Genomic DNA, 14,288 nt, shown 5'->3' on the forward strand with positions numbered 1-14,288 from the left:
AGATGGGGAAATTGTGTACTGAGGACATTACATGTCGGCCATCTACATGAATTTGTTGTACAACCCTGGATTTATGGAATAAAAATAGTTGAAGCGGTAACCTGCCTAGGTGATTATTACACCCCACAACCTCAGATCTTCACAGCGAGGATTTGTTCTCACTTCTCAATATTGTGCTAACCCAGTTTTTGTTAATCATGAGCTATTAATCTTTTACAGAACCATTTTCGTTTTCCATATTACAGAATTGTATCTTTATAAATGTCGCACTGATGGGCCGTATGGCATCCAATGTTTTCTGCTCAGACCCATCTGAGATCAGTCACATTGCAAGCGAGTCCAGATGAGAAAACCCCACAGATCTGCCCGGCCTGATAGAAGAACATTGCTCCGAGTGCAGGCCAATATGCAGAGAATTTCACTCATCTGATTATTATGCCAGCATGAGTGAGACACAAAATGTGAAGAGTCACATATTATACAGAACAGTACTGGCAGTAAAATAAGACAAGGGAAGCAGAACTATCTTTTCAACTCTGCAAGCTTATATCTGGTAACCACCTCTTTCAATCTCTGCTCTGAATCAACTCTTCCATTCAATGTCAGCATGCAGTTAATCCTGAAAGCTATATATGTCTTTTCAACTCTGCAATCTTATATCTGGTATATATTTATTTCAACTTACTCTGCTTGTCCTCTTTTGCTCTGAGGTCAAGAAACTTTTCAAAGGGCTTTATGATCCATGTAGGCCTGGACATTTGTTTGTCTGATAATTACCTTTATTGTGCCCTGCTGTCTTAGTTTAGTTTGATTGATTAACGAGAAGAGAGAGAGAAAAAAAAATCTAAGCCTTAGATTCATATATATTCAGACCTAGCTTGGGGGAGCTATTATGCAGGTGGCATTTATGCACACTTTATCGAAGTACAGTTTATCAAAGTACTGGCAGTTATAACATGGCAGTTAGACAGGGCAGGAGACAGGTAAGACATTTATATACATGTACTCCCTGTACATTTGGAGTACAACAAATATATACCATATGCATTTGGGTAATATATATCCTGGCCGCTGCATTCACACACATCCACCACCCTGGCATTAACTCTCTACACTCCATCCATATTGGCCCCTCACTCCTTTCCTCTACTATGTATAGCACTCACACGCTTTTCACATTGTTAAATTGCACTTATCCATTTAGTCCCACCATTCAACATAAGAGACGCTCCCACAAATCACTCAACTGTTGTGAGTTCATTTTCTGGTCTACCAATTGTGAGTTCTCCTTCCAGGCTCCCTCTGGTGGTAACAGGAGGCTGATTTAATCAGTAGAGATTTGCCACCTGATAAGGAGGATGACAATTGGACCTCAGGAATCTCAGACTGGATTTAAGACAGCCGACGCCCTAGTCTGGTGCTGGTGATTCCTTCTGGCTTGTCAAGTCTTGGTTCTCAGCTCTGTTCCAGTCAGCTCAAGCTAAGTTTTTCTGCTAAAGTTCACACTTGTTCTTGTTGGTCTATTCAGTTTTTTTGTGTGGTCAGCCAGTCCCGGCTGGGGCTGTGCTGAATTTTCACTCTTACTTATCTGTATTGGCCAATTTGCTTTTTGTCCCTTATTAGATTGGCCTCTTTTTGCGCTGCCTCAGAATATTTCAGAGTGCTGATATAGTGGGAGAAGTCTAGTGACTTCAGGGTTAATTTTGTTATCAGAAGTGTTGGACATTATTTTTGTAGGGTTTTGGGCAGATTGCAGTGTCTTTCCTTTCCTGTCCTTTCTGGTTAGTTTGGGCCCCATCTTTTGCTCAGCCTATTTTCCTGCCTGTGTTTGTGTTTTCATCTTGTTTCACCGTCAATACATGTGTGCGGGCTGTCTATTCCTTTGGGGTCTGCTCTGGGGCAGTTAGTTTTCCCCTTTCCTTGCTTTAGGCTTATTTAGTCCTCCGGCCGTGACAAGGCGTCTAGGTTAATCGTATGTATGCTCCAAGGCTGCTGCTAGCTGTGTGGTTAGGATCAGGGATCTGCAATCTGCATAGTTACCAACCTCTCTGGTTTCTCTGGGGCTTAGCTTGTTTAGGTTTTTCCTCCACGGTGACCCATTCATAACAGAATCACCAGCCATACCGCAGATTCTAGGGTACTCAAAAGCAGGAAAAGTTGTTAAAAAATGGAAAAAAAAATGTCAGAATTTTTTTCTTTTTTTGTATTTTTTCCTCTTTTTCTCTGGGGCCGTAGGAGGATTTTTTTTTCCCTAATGGAGATTAAGCAATTGTCTGATTGTGTGGAGCAACTTGCTGCTGAAGTGCAGGGAATTTCCACCTACCTCAGTCACATGCTGCTGAACCTAAGATCCCTACTCCTGATGTGTTTTCTGGGGATCGGTCTAAATTTCTGAATTTTAAGAATAATTGCAAATTATTTCTTGCCTTGAAGCCTAACTCATCGGGGAGCTCTGCGCAACAGGTTAAAATTGTCATCTCCTTGCTGCGCGGCGATCCCCAGGATTGGTCTTTCTCTCTGACACCTGAAAATCCTATTCTGACTAATGTGGATGCATTTTTTCAAGCCTTGGGGTTGTTGTATGATGAACCTAATGCTGTTGATCAAGCTGAGAGAACTCTGTTGGCATTAAACCAGGGTCAGGATTCTGCAGAGTTGTACTGTCAAAAATTTCTTAAGTGGGCGGTCCTTACTACATGGAATGATAGTGCATTGGCTGCTCTCTTTCAGAAGGGTTTATCAGAGACGTAAAAGATGTTATGGTGGGATTTCCTGTTCCCTCTGGTCTGGATGATTCTATGTCATTAGCCATTCAAGTTGGTCAGCGTTTACGTGAACGTAAAACTGCACTGGAGGCGCTGCCACCTTTTGAACAAACGTCTGCACCTATGCAATGTGATGGGGTTTCGTCTAGGGCGCAACATCAAGGAGTTTAGAAGGCGTAATAAGCTGTGTTTTTTCTGTGGAGGCGCCTCTCATATTATTTCTGTCTGCCCTAAACGAGAAACGTTTTGCGCACACATTTGCTGTGGGCAGGGTACAGCCTAAGTTCCTTTTGGCAATTACTCTGATCTGCTCCTTATCCACGTTTTCCACTAAGGCTTTTGTGGATTCAGGAGCAGCTTTGAATCTGATGGATTTGGACTTTGCTAAACGTTGTGGTTTTTCTATGACGCACCTGCGGACGCCTATTCCTTTGAGGGGTATTGATGCTACTCCTTTGGCGGAGAATAAACCTCAGTTTTGGACCCAGGTGATAATGCGAGTTGCCCGAGACCACCAAGAAAATTGTAAATTTTTGGTGCTGCATAATTTGCATGATACTATTGTTCTGGGTTTTCCCTGGTTGCAAACTCATAATCCAGTTTTGAATTGGAAATCTGGGTCTGTGGTGAGTTGGGGTTGTCAGTGTGTGTTCTTAGGGACGCTCCTGTTTCCTCCACCTCTCCTCAGTCTCATGATATTCCTGATTATCTGGACGATTTTTCTGATGTATGTAGTGAGAGTAAGTCTGCGTCTTTGCCTCCTCATAGGAGTTATGACTGTGCAATTGAGTTGATGCCTGGGTGTAAATTTCCCAAGGGTCGGCTTTTCAACTTATCAGTACCCGAACATGATGCTATGCGATCCTATATTAAGGAATCGTTGGAGAAGGGTCATATTAGACCATCCTCGTCACCTTTAGGTGCTTTTTTTTTTTTGTGGCCAAGAAAGATGGTTCATTAAGACCGTGTATTGATTATCGTTCCCTTAACAAGATGGAGGTTAAATATCAGTACCCGTTACCTCTGATGTCTGATTTATTCTCCAGAGTTAAGAGTGCCTGCTGGTTTCCTAATCTTGACCTCAGGGGGGCGTATAATCTTATTCGCATCAAGCACGGGGATGAATGGAAGACGGCGTTTAATACTCCGGAGGGACATTTTGAGTACCTGGTGATGCCTTTTGGGCTCACTAATGCCCTTTCTGTCTTCCAGTCCTTTATGAATAATTTCCGTGACTTTGTGGATAAGTTTTTGATCATCTATCTGGATGATATTTTGATCTTTTCTAGTGATTGGGATTCTCATGTGGAACACGTCCGGACTGTGTTCCGGATTTTGAGGGAGAATTCCCTGTTTGTTAAGGGATCGAAATGCCACTTTGATGTCACCCTTTTTCTGTAATTTTGGGTTTCATCCTCGATTCTCTTCAGGGCAAGTGGAATCTTCATCCTGCCCAGGTGTGGACACTGTGGTTGAGAGAATGCAGCAGATATGGGACCTAGTGGTGGATAACTTGTCACTCTCTCAGGAAAAGGTCCAGTGATTTTCCAACCGGCATAGGACCATTGGTCCCCGGTTTAAAGTGGGTGATATGGTTTGATTGTCGTCTAAGAATATTCCTATGAAGGTTGCATCTCCAAAATTTAAGCCAAGATTTATTGGACCTTATAAGATTTTGGAGATTCTAAATCCTGTTTCTTTTCGATTGGCTCTTCCAGTTACGTTCAAGATCCATAACGTATTTCATAAATCTCTGTTGAAGAGGTTTGTTGAGCCAGTGGTTCCTATGGCAGCACCTCCTGACCCTGTGTTGGTTGAAGGCAATATGGAATATGAGGTAGAGAAAATATTGGATTCTCGTTTGGTTAGACGGAGACTCCAGTATTTGGTCAAATGGAAGGGTTATGGCCAGGAGGATAATTCTTGGGTCTCTGCCTCTGATATTCATGCCAATAGATTGGTTCGTGCTTTTCACCGGGCCCATCCTGATCGGCCTGGTGGCGTGGATGAGGGTTCGGTGACCCCTCCTCAAGGGGGGGGTACTGTTGTGAGTTCATTTTCTGGTCTACCAGTTGTGAGTTCTCCTTCCTGGCTCCCTCTTGTGGTAACAGGAGGTAGTGAGGCTGATTTAATCAGTAGAGATTTGCCACCTGATAAGGAGGATGACGATTGGACCTCAGGAATCTCAGACTGGATTTAAGACAGCCGACGCCCTAGTCTGGTGCTGGTGATTCCTTCTGGCTTGTCAAGTCTTGGTTCTCAGCTCTGTTCCAGTCAGCTCAAGCTAAGTTTTTCTGCTAATGTTCACACTTGATTTTGTTGGTCTATTCAGTTCTTTGTGTAGTCAGCCAGCCCCGGCTGGGGCTGTGCCGAATTTCCACTCTTACTTATCTGTATTGGCCAATTTGCTTTTTTTCCCTTATTAGATTGGCCTCTTTTTGCGCTGCCTCAGAATATTTCAGAGTGCTGATATAGTGGGAGAAGTCTAGTGACTTCAGGGTTAATTTTGTTATCAGAAGTGTTGGACATTATTTTTGTAAGGTTTTTGGCAGATTGCAGACAGTGTCTTTCCTTTCCTTTCTGGTTAGTTTGGGACCCATCGTTTGCTCATCCTATTTTCCTGCCTGTTTGTGTTTTCATCTTGTTTCACCGTCAATACATGTGTGGGGGCTGTCTATTCCTTTGGGGTCTGCTCTGGGGCAGTTAGTTTTCCCCTTTCCTTGCTTTAGGCTTATTTAGTCCTCCGGCCGTGACAAGGCGTCTAGGTTCATCGTAGGTACGCTCCACGGCTGCTGATAGTTGTGTGGTTAGGATCAGGGATCTGCAATCTGCATAGTTACCAACCTCTCTGGTTTTTCTGGGACTTAGCTTGTTTAGGTTTTTCCTTCACGGTGACCCATTCATAACACTCAACCATCTGCTCACTCTTTCTATCCTCCTTCTCCTAGTCGCAGCACACATTGCTCCCAACCCTGGTCCCCCCTGTTATAGAAAGTCAAACCCCCCAACTGCTACACTCAGAAACCCCTCTAATCTTATTAATATTCCCTGCATTCCTTCTGTCTCTCTTAATTGTGCCCTTTGGAATTCTCGCTCAGTGTGTAATAAACTCTCCTTCATCCATGACTTCTTCCTTTCTAATTCTCTTAACCTCCTGGCTCTTACTGAAACCTGGATCCAGCAGTCAGACACTACCGCTGCTGCTGCTCTTTCATATGGGGATTACACTTCTCTCATACCCCAAGATCAGACAAAAGAGCAGGTGGAGGCGTTGGTCTGCTTCTATCACCAAAATGTACCTTTCAGGTTATCCCTCAAGTATCCTCACTAGTCTTCCCTTCTTTTGAGGTCCATGCTGTCAGACTCTACACCCCCTTCTCCATGCGAGTGGCGGAAGTGTATCATCCTCCCGGCCCCTCCCATCAGTTCCTGGATCATTTTGCCACTTGGCTTCCACATTTTCTCTCCTGTGACATCCCTACCCTCATCCTGGGAGATTTCAACATGCCCATTGCTCTTCCCCTCTCTCCATCTGCTACTCACCTTTTATCTCTAACCTCCTCGTTTGGCCTGTCACAGCTTACTAATTCTCCAACGCATGAAGACGGAAACTCCCTCGACTTGGTCTTCTCTCGGCTTTGTGCAGTGGATGATTTCACAAACTCCCCTCTCCCGCTCTCTGATCACAACTTTCTTTCATTCTCCATCAAGAACTGCCAGGCCGCTCAGGTCACCCCCACTGTCCATACTTATAGAAACATACAGGCCATTAACACCCAGAAACTTACAATGAACTTGCGGTCTTCATTGGCCCCTATCTCCTCCCTCTCATGTCCTGATTCTGCACTGAAGCATTACAATGAAACACTTCAAAGTGCCCTGGATGATTTTGCACCCCCTATAAATAGAACACCACAACACAGACGGCGACAACCCTGGCACACCCTGCAACCACGTTTCCAGCAGCGGTGCTCCAGGTGTGCTGAACGTCTATGGAGAAAATCCAATCTATACGAAGATTTCATCCATTATAAGTTCATGCTTAGAACATACAACACTACCCTTCACCTCTCCAAACAAACCTATTTCAACACCCTCATCACCTCACTGTCCAATAACCCAAAACGTCTCTTTGACACTTTTCATTCCCTGCTCAACCCAAGAGTGCAGGCCCCAACCACAGAGCTTTGAGCTGACGATCTGGCCCATTACTTCAAAGAAAAAAAATTGATCATATCCGACAGGAAATTATCTCCCAATCATCTCATACCATGCACCGTCCTCCCTCCCCCACTGCATCTAGCTCACTCTGAGTTTGAACCAGTCACAGAAGAAGTAAGCAGGCTCCTTGCATCTTTCCCTCCTTATTTAAGCATGCCATCATACATCCACTACTTAAAAAACCATCCCTCGACTAAAACTGTACCGCTAAGTATACACCTGTTTCTAATCTTCCCTTCATCTCTAAACTCCTGGAACGCCTGGTCCACTCCCGTCTGATCCGCTATCTCTCTGATAATTCTCTTCTCGACCCTCTCCAATCCGGTTTCCGCTCTCTACACTCTACTGAAACTGCCCTCACTAATGTCTCTAATGATCTACTAAGAACTAAATCTAACGGTCACTACTCCATGCTAATTCTCTTGGATCTCTCTGCAGCATTCGACACAGTGGATCATCAGCTCCTCCTCACTATGCTCCGTTCCATTGGCCTCAAGGACACCGTTCTCTCCTGGTTCTCCTCCTATCTCTCTGACCGCTCCTTTACTGTATCTTTGGCTGGCTTCTCCTCCTCTCATCTTCCCCTTACTGTTGGGGTTCCTCAAGGATCGGTTCTAGGCCCCCTCCTCTTCTCTTTGTACACTGCCCCTATTGGTAAAACAATCAGTAGATTTGGGTTCCAGTACCATCTCTATGCTGATGACACCCAATTATACGCTTCTTCTCCTGACATCAAGCCAGCCTTTTTAGAAAACACCCGTGATTGTCTAAATGCTGTGTCTAACATCATGTCCTCACTATATCCGAAACGTAACCTGTGAAACACTGAACTCCTTGTGTTTCCTCCGTCTACTAATACACCTATACCCGACACTGTCATTTCCGTGTGTAGTTCCACTATTACTCCCTAGCAACATGCCCGCTGTCTTGGGGTCATACTTGACTCCGAGCTTTCATTCACCCCCCACATCCAATCACTGGCTCGCTCTTGTTTTCTGCATCTCAAAAACATTTCTAGAATTTGACCTTTTCTTACCTTTGACTCTGCAAAAACTCTTACTGTTTCTCTTATTCATTCTCGTCTGGACTATTGTAAGTCTCTTCTAATCGGTCTCCCTCTTACCAAACTTTCCCCCCTCCAATTTGTCTTGAATGCTGCAGCCAGGATCATATTCCTCGCCAATCGTTACACCGATGCCTCTACCTTGTGCCAGTCCTTACACTGGCTACCCATCCACTCCAGAATCCAGTACAAACTTATTACCCTCACCCACAAAGCGCTCCATGGCTCAGCACCACCTTACATCTCCTCCCTTGCTTCACTCTACCACCCTACCCGTGCCCTCCGTTCTGCTGATGACTTGAGGTTAGCATCCTTGATAATCAGAACCTCCCACTCCTGTCTCCAAGACTATACACGTGCTCTGCCAGTTCTTTGGAATGCACTTCCCAGGTCAATACAAGTAGTCCCCAATCCCTGCAATTTTAAGCGTGCCCTGAAAACTCATTTATTCAGACTGGCCTACCGCCTCAACACATTAACCTAACTATCCCTGTGTGGCACAGTCAAAAGTTTTACCATAACCAGGTTCCCCCCATCATGTTCCCACATGCTTTATTCATCTATTAGCCCTCTGTGTCCGTACTGTTACACACTTAACATTATGACTGGTCCAAACAATCAGGGCAATTGTTACCTCCCACCTTTCGTGTCACCCCTTTTTCCCTCATAGACTATGTTTGCGAGCAGGGCCCTCATTCCTCTTGGTATTTGTTATAATCTATGTGATTATTGTTATGCTGTAATGTCTATCGTCTGTACAAGTCCCCTCTGAAATGTAAAGTGCTGCGGAATATGTCGGCGCTATAGAAATAAAAATTATTATTATTAACTATCAATATGGGAGAGTGATAGTGGTGGCCATAAATATTGGGGCAGTTCATAGATAAGGAGTGAGGTTTTAGGGTCTGTGCACACGCTGCAGATTTCCTGCAGATCCACAAGTGATTTACAGTACAATGTTATTCTATGGAGAAAAAAAAACCGCTGTGCGCATGCTGCAGAAAAATCTGCGCGGAACCGCAGCGGGTTTTTTTCCGCAGCATGTCAATTCTTTGTGCGGATTCCGCAGCGTTTTTACATCCATTCCATTATAGGAATCCGCAAGTGAAAAAACGTAGGCCAAATCCACACTAAATCGGCATAAAAACGTGAGGATTTTGCCCTGCAGATTCTGCCAAAAGATGCGGAAAATTCCGCCCAGCAATCTGCAACGTGTGCACATACCCTTATTGTCCTGTAATTTTAGGTCTGATCCAGGGCTATGAAGTCTCCAGGAGGTCTGAGGAGCACATTCCTTCATTGATGTAGCAAGACATAAATCCATGCGACACATTCATTCCAGCTCTGTCACAGGTCGTCAGAATTTTGTAAACCATTAGTATCCAAAAAATAAAATGTGAATATTGCCTAACATTACAAAGATATTTTTTCCTCTGGAAAATCTGCCATAGCCTGTCCCATCAGTGGTGACAGCAGCAGTCAGACCCTCAGCGAGAAGCAGCTTATGTATTTTTAAGATAAAACAATTATGGACTAAAAAAAAAAAAAAAAACATACAACTGGTCCGGCTGTATGGGCTCCATGGAAGTGCGGGTCTGGTCTACTGGTGAGGACTTCCCTGCAGATAGTTCCCCCAATAAACCACAATGTGTGGACACAGCCCGATACAGATCCAAATGCAGTTACTGTATTTTTCGGAGAAAAATAAGAAAAACATTTTTTTAATTAAACGGTGGTGCTTTTTATAATCCATGCATCTTATTGCTTAGCCGGGGGTCGTGGCTGCGGTGAAGCGGTGTCCCAGGGTCGCTGCTGGAGGAGGCAAGAGTGGGGTGATTCTGCAGGTCGCAGGTAGGGATGAGGGGGTGCTCTGATGTGCAGCGCGCTGGTGTGGGGGCCTTTGGCGGTTGCTGGCCGCTGCTGCTGGTCTCTCCGGTGCCCAGCGGTGCTGCGTGGGTGCCCGGCCCTGCCCGGGGCTCTGCCGACATTTTACGACATGCCAGAGCCCCAATACTTCCACGTTTCCCTGTGCGTGTGCAGTGGACTCCGATAATTTGTTCACCCACGCAGCACCGCTAGGCACTGGAGACACCCGCAGCAGCGGCCAGCAACCGCCGGGCACCCGCACCCCCCCCCCATCCCTCGGCCTACACCCACAGTATCAGTAAGGCATGTACGCTTTATAAGACGCACCTGAATTTTCACAACTTTGGAGGAAAAAAGTGCGTCTTACAAAGCGAAAAATACGGAAATCCACTAATGTCACACCGAGCTTTATCATTCTAGAAATGAAAATTCAACTCATATCTGTCAAACTATTTTATTACAAGTCAAATAGAACTAAAATATATAAATATATGTATACATACAAATGAATGATGAGTTTTAGAAATCAAAACAATGAATTAAGGCACATTAAAGATTAATGAAAAAAAACAAAAACATTTTGTACCAAAGTCCCCAGCGCTTCAGCTGCAAAAAATAGGGATTTTTGTGTATTCACCGAAAAATCCTTTTCTCCAAGCCAATCATTGGGGGACACAGACAGTGGGTGTTATGCTGCTTGCCACTAGGAGGACACTAAGTAAACCAGAAAAAAAGTTAGCTCCTCCCCTGCAGTATACACCCTCTCGCTGGATGAGATTTCTCCAGTTCAGTGAAAAAAGCAGTAGGAGCATAAACAGTGAACAATAACCATAACTATGTCAAAACCTAAGGATGCTACAGTGAGCCAATAGGCTAAACAGGGTGGGTGCTGTGTCCCAAATGATTGGCTCAGAGAAATGGATTTTACGGCGAGTACACAAAAATCCCTATTTCTCCTATGCCTCATTGGGGACACAGACAGCAGGACGTCCTAAAGCAGTCCCTGGGCGGGGAGCATACATCTGCTAATACCCCATGTACCACTGAGTCAACAATGTGGTACTGCCGATTGCAGGATGCATCTGCCGAGAGCTGCATCTGCAGAGGCCTGAGAATGAATTTGGTAATCTTTTGTAAAAGTATGCAGACTGGACCAAGTCGCAGCCTTGCAGACCTGTTCTGCCGAGGCCTGGTGCCGAATGGCCCAAGAGGCGCCCACTGAGTGGGTAGAGTGTACCTTAATCCCTGCTGGGACAGGCACGTTCCTGACGGTAGGATTCCTGAATTGCCAAGCAAATACACCTGGCTAGGATTGCTTTTGAAGCGGCTAGACCCTTGCTATACCCCTCTGGAAGTATGAACAGGGCATCTGACTTGCGGAATGGAGCTGTCCGCGAGATGTACCGTCTCAGAGCCCTATCCACATCCGGGGTGTGGAGGGCCTTCTCAATGCGATGGACTGGTGCCGGACAAAAGGAAGGCAAAACAATTTCCTCATTGATATGGAAAGAGGAGACGACTTTGGGCAGGAAGGACGGGGACTTCCTGAGAACTGCCTTGTCCTGATGAAAATTCAGGAACGGAGGACGGCAGGACAGGGCCGCCAATGCCGAAACTCGTCTAATTGATGTAATTGCCACTAGAAAAACCACCTTCCAAGAGAGAACGGTAAGTGGCACGTCCTGCAGCGGTTTGAAAGGAGCCTCCTGTAAGAACCAGGTTAAGGTCCCATGATTACAATGGCCTTCTATAAGGAGGCCCCACATGGGAAATTCCCTGAATGAACGTCTTGACCTGAAGTTTGGTGGCAATTTTGCGTTGGAATAGCACTAACAAGGCCGAAATTTGGCCTTTGAGCGAGCTAAGTGTGAGGCCTCACTTTCATAGAATCGTAGAGTTGGAAGGGACCTCCTGGGCCATCTGGTCCAACCCCTGCTCAAAGCAGGATTCGCTAAATCATCCCAGTCAGATGTCTGTCCAGCCTCTGTTTGAAGACTTCCATTAAAGGAGAACTCACCACTTCTCGTGGCAGCTTGTTCCACTCATTGATCACTCTGTCAAAAAGTTTTTTCTAATATCTAATCTGTGTCTCCTCCCATTCAGTTTCATCCCATTGCTTCTAGTCTTTCCTTGTGCAAATGAGAATAAAGTTGATCCTTCTACAATGTGACAGCCCTTTAGATATTTGTAGACAGCTATTAAGTCTCCTCTCAGTCTTCTCTTTTGCAAACTAAACATTCCCAAATCCTGCAACCTTTCCTCATAAGACAGGGTTTGCAGACCGGTCACCATTCTGGTCGCTCTTTTCTGAACTTGCTCCAGTTTGTTGATGTCTTTTTTAAAATGTGGTGCCCAAAACTGGACACAATATTCCAAATGAGGTCTGACCAAAGAGGAGTAGAGGGAAATAATGACTTCATGTGATCTAGACTGTATGCTTGTTAATACATCCTAGAATTGCATTTGCCTTTTTTGCTGCTGCATCACACTGTTGACTCATATTCAGTCTGTGATCTATTAGTATACCCAAATCTTTTTCACATGTGTTGTTGCTTAGCCCTATTCCTTCCATTCTGTATATGCTTTTTTCATTTTTATTGCCCAGATGTAGTCCTTTGCATTTTTCCCTGTTAAAATCCATTCTGTTATTTGCTGCCCCCTTCTCCAGTTTATTTATATCTTTTTGAATCCTCTCTCTCTCTCTTCTCTAGTATTAGCTATCCCTCCTAGCTTTGTGTCATCAGCAAATTTAATCAGTTTATCAACGATTTAGATGAAGGAATTGAGGGTAAAGATGTTGAACAATACAGGGCCCAGGACAGAGCCCTGTGCTACCCCACTTGAGACATTCTTCCAACTGGATGTGCAGCCATTTACGACCACTCTTTGGATCCGATCGCTAAGCCAGTTATGAATCCACCTAACAGTTGCCTTGTCCATTCCATACTTGGTCATTTTTTCAATAAGGATTGTATGAGATACTTCGTCAAATGCTTTGCTGAAGTCAAGATATACTATATCTACAGCATTTCCTTGATCCACCCAATCAGTGATTCCATCATAGAAGGAAATTAAGTTAGTCTGACATGACTTATTAGACTTTAATACGGATTGAAGGAATTCCAATATGGCCGGAATGGAAAACACCAGAGGGGGATCGACCATGATCCTTGCACCACGAAAAGAAGGTTTTCCAGGTGCAGTGATAGATGCGCATGGACACAGGCTTCCTAGCACTAATCATGGTGGAAATCACATCATGAGAGAACCCAAAAGTTTCACCATAACCAGGTTCCCCGCATCATGATCCCACATGCTTTATGCATCCATTAGCCCTCTGTGTCTGTACTGTCACACGCTTAACATTATGGCTGGTCCATACAATCAGGGCAACTGTTACCACCCACCTTTCATGTCTACCTCTTTCCTCATAGACTGTAAGCTTGCGAGCAGGGCCCTCATTCCTCTTGGTATTTGTTATAATCTATGTGATTATTGTTATGCTGTAATGTCTACTGTCTCTACAAATCCCCTCTGAAATGTAAAGTGCTGTGGAATATGTCGGCGCTATAGAAATAAAAAATATATTTTTATTATAACCCAGCCTGTGCTAAAATCTAAGATTCAACGGCCACGCCGTCAAAGACAGGTCCCCGTACTCCTGGTGGTAAATCAGGCCCTGTGAGAGTAGATCCATGCGATCTGGAAGTCGCCAGGGTACGTCGGCGACTAGTTGTATTAGTTCTGCGTACAATGCTCGGCCAATCTGGCGCGACTAGGATCACTGGTACTCTTTCCATTCTGATGACCCTCGGAAGCAAGGGAAGAGGGGGAAAGATGTACGGGAACCGGTGCCACGGCAGAACTAGGGCATCCGCACCGATGGCGCATGGATCACGCGATCGGGCAATGAATTGAGGAACCTTGTTGTTTAGTCTTGAGGCCATGATATCCACATCCGGAGTCCCCCAACGATGACAAATCTGCTGAAAGACTTCCGGATGAAGAGACCACTCTCCCGCGGCAAGGCCTTGGTGACTGAGAAAATCTGCCGCCCAATTCTTTACGCCCAGGATGTGGATTGCTGAGATGGGCGAATGGTTGGTCTCGGCCCAATGGAGGATGTGACTCACTTCGTGCATGGCCATCCTGCTCAGAGTACCTCCCTGGCGGTTGATATACGCTACAGTCTTGGCGTTGTCGGATTGGATCCTGATGGGTTGACCTGCGAGGAGATGGTGGAAACTCCATAGAGCTAACCTGATCGCTCGTATCTCCAAAATGTTGATGGGGAGACGTGACTCTCGAGTTGACCAACAACCCTGTGCCGTGTGGTGACGAAAGACCACACCCCAGCCTAGAAGACTTACGTC

Source organism: Dendrobates tinctorius, unplaced genomic scaffold (assembly GCF_039654945.1).
Source record: "Dendrobates tinctorius isolate UK_male_01 unplaced genomic scaffold, ASM3965494v1 ptg000038l, whole genome shotgun sequence".
NCBI classification, from domain to species: domain Eukaryota; kingdom Metazoa; phylum Chordata; class Amphibia; order Anura; family Dendrobatidae; genus Dendrobates; species Dendrobates tinctorius.